This window comes from Cyprinodon tularosa, unplaced genomic scaffold (genome assembly GCF_016077235.1).
Source record: "Cyprinodon tularosa strain WSP-4 unplaced genomic scaffold, ASM1607723v1 ctg1630, whole genome shotgun sequence".
Classification (NCBI taxonomy): domain Eukaryota; kingdom Metazoa; phylum Chordata; class Actinopteri; order Cyprinodontiformes; family Cyprinodontidae; genus Cyprinodon; species Cyprinodon tularosa.
This window is the reverse complement of record NW_024038468.1, coordinates 42,691-50,000: the sequence shown is the minus strand read 5'-3', so window position 1 is coordinate 50,000 and position 7,310 is coordinate 42,691.

Below are 7,310 nucleotides of genomic sequence, written 5' to 3'. Positions count from 1 at the left end.
GAGGGTGGTCTAGTACGCATGCGGAGTGGGGGGCCCCAGGTCAGTCTGGTGGAGGTTTATGTCAGGATTTGGTGAGGACCCAAATGCAGAGGCAGGGAGGCAGAGCTGAGTTTCTTTATGATTTAATGAAGAGTAAACAAACAACTGAGGCAGGAATCCAAAATCAAAACATGAAAACAAAGTAAAACAAACCAGAAACCATGGAAACATCAGGGGGGAAAACTATAACGAGGAGGAAGACTCAGAGAGACGGAGTTGGAGGGAGTTAGACGTGGCAGCAGAGGGCAACAAATAAAAACCTGAAAACTAAAAAATAACCAGAAAACACAACAAAATAAGAATTAAACCACTAAAAGCAGAAAACATGGAGCAAAGTAAAACTGAGGACTGAAAAGAAAACATAACAGAACCAAAACTGTGACAGTTTAGCGGTTCGGGGAGCGGCTGGGATGTAAAGCTAAAGGTATTTCCCCTGCAGCTCAAACTGTCAACCTGTCATTAAACAGGTAGTCAAAGTGATGCTTGGAAATGTTACACCCCAGTAAAAGGGGAAAATAGAAATACAACACAGACACGATGTAGCTCAGTCAAATCCAATGTTGTAATGGGCACAAAAGAGAGCAAAACATGTGTTCACATTATTACAAATGTAATTTCTCTTTTACAACACATTGTCTGAACAATATTCCTAAACAGCCCTTTTATGGCGTTCTTCCCATATAAGCAAATACAATGGGAGAAAAATGGCAACCACGTTTCATTAGACGCATTCAGCGTCTGCTCTGCCGATAATGCAAGCGTAGAAGAAGAAATGTGCTGTTTACCTGTGCAAAGAAAGAAACAACGAAAGAAAAATGTCTGAGGACTTCAGTGTTGAGGAAGAGCATGAGTTCTTTGCCGAGCTGAATGCGCACTTTCATCTGGTTTGGTCTGCCGGCTTCCGTAGACTCATAAACGCGCTATTAGGAAATCCTATACACTACTGTTTATGCTCTAAAAACATTCTAAATGACTTCGTTTCGAGTAAATTCTGGACGCTACCCACTCAGGACACTTGGAATACATTGGACGAGCAGTATGGAGGAATATTGACACGTTTTTTGTGGACTTTTATGGACCTTTCTGCCTCGGGCGCCATAGACCTCCATTATTTGAATGTCAGCAGACAGCAAGAAGCCTCCCAGATCTCCAGATGCATTTGAGATATCAAAAAAGTACTCCAGAGTGTTGTTCAGCATGGGGGGGAGTAGAAAATGAAGGCTAATCATGTTTTGGGTGTACTATTCCTTTAAGCTGCTGACTGCCACTACCTCGACTCCAGAGTGTTTGCCAGTTGTGTACTCTAGCCAAGCTTAGTTTTGCTGAGTCAAATAGAATTTTTGTCTCCCTGAGTTTTAACCTCGCTGTTTTTGTCTTTGCCTCTCGGCAGTAAATCATCCTGCAAACTGGATGTTTCGGACCTTCTCTCCCTGGAAGGATTCTCTGAGCACCAAACTGAGCTGAGGATTCAAGTTTGTGGTTTGGATCAACCTTTTTCCCCCAAGGATTGTCTGGGGCTTCTCTCTGAGCAGGGGATTCATCTCCACAATAACCCGTTCAAGTACCGCAGGAAATCTAAGTGGCAGTCAGCTTCTCCGTTCACCAAGGAACATTCGCAATCCGGGTAAACCCTGTCCGCCCTCCATCGAACAAGACAATCACTGGAACATCCCACACCAACCGGATTCAATTAAAGACACCTTTTTCTGGAAACGTGAGTCTGCAACCTATTCCTCCTCTTCAAGTCAAAGAATCTAATTTCCCACTGAGCCTGAACTAACCGCAGTGTCTTCTCCTCACTTTCCAGTTCTGGTTTGACAGTGTTCAGAAAAGCACTGGACTCACCTCATCCAACTAAATAAACCTGTTTGGTCTTCTGCATTTGGGTCAGATCATTAATTAAATCATGACATTATCTCTACATCATTCAAACGCAACTTTAATAACAACGTCCGTTTCTATCATCTTTACAGAAACTGGTTCAGATAAACTGAAACTTTTTAAAATCTGATCTTAGCCCAACTATTAGAAAGATCTAAGATATTTCTAAGACCTTGGCTGTCTTCATGGGATCTGAGACGGTCTGCTGTGAGTCAGAATGACATCCTGTTCTGTGAGGATCATAATGAGGCCAGCAGGGACAGGTCTAACCAGTCAGTCACCAGCTCTAGAAATGCCTCTACATCTAGGAACACAGAGATGACTATGTTAGGGCCTCCTTCACTCTACTGACTGCCTGACCTGAAGACTGACAGGAACAAAGACGGACCATAAGCTTTTTAAGGTAACTGAGGAGTTTGCGAAGGTTTACATCAGAATGCATTGAACTGGAGAGTCATGCAGACTGCTTCCTACCAAAGGGACGTGTTCCTACACTGGAAAAACTATCTAGAAATAAGTAAAAATGTAATAAATTAAGTGTATTTACCCTTATTTTGAGTAGGTAAGTGAGATGATGATGAATGGAATGAGTATTTTTACTCAGATACTTAAATAAAATGCACTTGAAATAATTCAATGCAGTTGTGTTTCCTTATTTTAAATGTAAATTGTCTTGTTCCATTGGCAAAATTTCTCTTTTACCTCCTCAATTCAAGAACAAATGCACATATTTTAAGGAAAAATGACTTATCTAGATTTTTATTTTTTCCAGTGTATAATTTGGCTGAATTTAGACAACAGAAACTGATTAAATTAAAGGGCTGAACATTGAAAACTGATGTGCAACAAGGATCAGACGCAGCACCAAAGAGCATTTCCATCCCATCATATCCCAACTAGATTCATTCACTCTGATGCCTGCAGGTCGGCATCAACTCCTCATCATGTCCGACTTCAGGAGACACCTGGATGAAGTGAAGAGCAAAGGATTCGGTTCTGAGCAGATAGTGAAGTTCTACAATGACCGGGCAGAAACGTATGAACAGGGAGGTCCAAAACACGAGGAGCCGCAGGAGCTCTGCTAGAGCGACAGAACCTAAACCCAGATTAAAATGAAATGATGAAAATGCTGTGAAAAGGTGTTCATTCCAGAATTACTTTCCTCCGGTTCTGCTTTCTTTTGTCCCTTTTAAACAGTTTGATAAAAAGATAACCTGAGAAAAAGCAAAAGACACATTTCAGATGACGGACTTGGCTTCATATAACAAAGTATTTGCTTCCTTAACCTAAGAACTAGTTTATCCACTCTGTGCAGAACCTTGGAATATGTTTTCCTCTGAATAAACACCGGACATCAACAATAGCTGATCGTTTCCCTGGTAATTTAGCAGATCATTTCTTTTTTCAAACAGTTTAAACCCTTTCCTTTCGCCCAGCCGTTCTCACCCTGGTCCTCTGGAGGTTAAGCCCGTTCAGCTCCAGCAAACCTGATTCTAACGAAAGCCGTTCATCTCCAATGGTTCTGGTCAAGCTGTGAGCAGCAGGAACTTCTCTGAACCATGAAAGGATGGTGAGTCCAGAAGAGCAGAACATCCTGCTGGCCCACTGCAGGAAGATCCCATAAAACATCACTTCTTCTACAGACACCACCTATTTCAGACTGATTGGTTTGATCAGGCGGTGGCCATCAGTAACTATAATTCTTCTACATTTCCAAAAACTAACAGCGTTTATTTCAAAGATTGGATGCAAACTATTGGTCCTTCAACAGACCAGGAAGCAGATTTCTCCTCTCCATCAGAAACTGAACATCTGCTGGATGCTGATGGGGATTATTTAATCTGTCAGATTAAATTAAGCCTTCATTTCTGCATGTTTTGCTCCTATTTATTTTTTTAAAAATAATATGGCGCATGCTCTCCTCGAGCTCCGAGGATCAGTCAGAGCGCAGCGATACGGAGGAACAGCGGAGGCTGGAGGCTTTGCCTTGAGCAGGAGGTCTGGATGCTGCGGGGCGGAGCGCTGGCGGGGCGGAGCGGAGCGCTGGGGGGGCGGAGCGCTGGGGGGCGGAGCGCTGGGGGGGCGGAGCACTGGGGGGGCGGAGCGGAGGGATTTCTGGGTAACAGGAGAAGCGGCGCAGTAACGTTTAGACACTGATGTCAGACAACATGCGGTAATTTATAAATGTTTTAAATCAGGTTGGGTCCGGATTAGCCAGCAGGGGGATCCGGATCTGGACCGCAGTCCGTTAATCCCTGACCTCTGCATTAAACCATGGGTGTAGGTTTGCATAGGGACATGTCCCTACCAACATTTTGGACCGGCCTAATTGTCTCTACCAATAATTCGATTTGAATAACATGTTTATAATTTAAAATTCAGCCAATTCTTTTTCTCTCGCAGCTCCGCAGCTCAGTAGCTGCTGCTGCCGCTCCATCAGAGTCCTGTTCTTTAAATCAGTAACTGTGCTGTTTAGCTCCACTCTCATTGGTTGTTCTGCCTCAAGTTCCGCCTTCTCTCTCCCTGATTGGCTGTTTTCTAGTCCATATGCGTGTGTGCGTGCTTGGAGCACGAAATAAGAATTTTATTCACGCTACTTACTTCAATTAATATCGAATCTACGAATCTAGTCCTAATGGGAAAAAAAACTTAATTCTATCTACACTAAAACAGGCGAAAGCTGCTGATTGCTGATTCTTAGCCACAGTCGACTGAAAAAGAAAATGTGAGGGTTTTCCTTTTAACAATACTTCATTGCAATTAATGTTTTAATTTTATGACCCTTTGAGGCAGTTCAGCTATAAATAGCAGGTGTTATTTATTTTATATAACAACACAGGATGGCGCCTAAACATCTGATATTTTTTGTTTAGAAAGTATAATTATCCACATAATATTGGTATTTCTTTGACTATTTCTATTTTTAGAAATAGGATAAAGCCAATAACAAACAGAGGAACAATATTTACATAGATTTTATTTTATATAGATTTCTACACAGTCCATAAGGTAATTATTACAAACATTAGTGTTTGGTAAAAATGCTTGAATCTGGCTGTTTATTTAGGATATTATTACATTACTGACAAGATGGTGATATATTTTCTTTTAATAATTGTTAAAAGTGATTTTATATTGGAATAAATTTAGTCTCATTCTGAGGGTTGTTTTTTTGATGCTACTAAATGTAAATACAATAAATGTATTTGCGTTCCTTGAATGTGTTATTTTGCGTTGTTTCATGATACAGAGAGAGTATTTAAAAAAATAAGAGTGTTTCACCTGTTTACCTTTGCACAATTATATATATTCAAAAGAAAATACAGGATAAATCCACATATAACGGGCATATTTAGACTATATTTGTTTAAACAGGAACGTATTTACCTTCTGTCTTAGTCACTGGTAGGTTAAAATGCAAACCTTTTCAAAGTGGAAAAAAGTCCTAATTCCAGATTCATCAGAGACGGTGACACTTCAAACATTGATAAACAACATGTAGTGTGTGTAGTGCTTATAAAATTAATATAAATGTAGCAAGAAATGCTGCTTTTCTCTTTAAACGAAATGCACCCTGATGCTCACGTCAAGCATAAAAAGCATGCATGGGTAAAATGACATTAATGAAACTTAGGAGCAATAATGTCCCTACCAAAGTGGAAATCAAACCCTTGCATTAAACTGAAGCCAAGAGCAACGAGAGGGGAACTAGATGGCGCTCCAACTGAGGACTCCATCGTTCTACTCGGGGACTTTAACGCACACGTGGGCAGCCACAGTAAGACTAACAACTTTTTAAAACGTAAGGATTACAAAGTGGAGATAATTACAAAAAAATGTAATGAGCTCACAATCAGCAGCATTAGTTAATGATTTAAAGCCACAACAAACAAACTGAATTCCATCAGGGATACCTGGGATGGATCAGGTTAGACTGACCTTTCATCCTTTCATCGTTGCTCTGACTGCTGAGGTTCTTTTAAATCTGGAATATCACAGAAACTAGGAATGATCCGCCCAGGAGATGTGCAGGCCCTAAAACCTTCAGATGATGTTCTGTGAATTAGTGGTTATAGAAAAATATTATTTGACTTAGATATAACCCAGATGGTCATTGTTGTTCATTTGACTCCTGCAGGACTTTTTTGGAACCCTGGAATTACGATCTGCTCATCTTCTCATGGACATTCTGGTTGCCAACTTCTCTGGAGACCGTCAGAAGCTTCAGGTTCTGGATGTGGCCTGTGGCTCTGGAATGGTTGCTAAGCTGGTGAGATAGTTTCATCCACAGACACTGAAGCTCTTACACACTTTTTAACATTTTTTTATGTTCTAACAACAAATTTATGGTATTTTATTGGGATTTGATGTGAGAGAGAAAAGCAAAATGGCGAAAAAAAAATTATTTTAACAAAAAGCGTCAATTCCATTTAAAATGTGGTCTGCAGCCAAAGTGAACCACCCTCACTCTGATACCCCAAAATAAAATCTCCAACACGGCTAGCAGAGTCCAGAGGTGGACAGTTTATCTTCACTACAGCTGCAGATGTTCTTCAGAGAACAGAGGAAATCAGCAGATGGAGGATGGATTCAGTTTAGAGCAGAACTAGGATCTAAAATCATTCTCATCTCCCAGAGCTCTGATCAACGCATCATCTGTGGATGGAGGAGGAGGGGAACCAGCATCACACATCAGCATGCCGTCCCTCAGAATGATTCATGCTTTACCATGCTGTAGAACAGCTGGGCAGAGATTGTATGAAGATCTATGAAGAACCCCAGTTACAGTCTGTAGAACAAAATCATTTCATGAAAAAGATTTAAATATATATGTATGTAGGGCGACCAGACGTCCGCTTTTTCCTGGACATGTCCTGCTTTTCATACCTAAAAAAATGTCCGGGGGAATTTCAGAATTGTCCAGGATGTTGGTCGCCTACAGAGCAGCAGAACCGAGCCGTCAGCACGGCAGTGAAGTTGGGTTGAAGTTGAATGTCGGATATCCAAGCTCCACTTGGTCAGCGGGATCCAGCAACCGGTTGATCCGACTGAGGGCCTCTGATGTCGGCCAGCGTCTCTCAGCGGCTCCCTCCTCACACACGCCGTGGTGCATTCAGGGGCCGTCAACAAATCTTTGAACCAAGGACTCTTGAGAAATAAAAATCAATAAATTCCTTCTCTTCTGACCAGCTAAGATCAAACTAATATAAAGTCGTGCTAATAGATAACATATGTAAGGCACATTGCTTTCATGCAATTTTAAGCTATTTTTAATTTTTAAGATATTTTTAAAGACAAAAGTTGGGACTTTTCTTCAATAGCTTCCAGGTCATGTGACCCACTGACTCTCAAATTCTTTGTGAAATTGTTTTACTACTTTAGCCTGATGA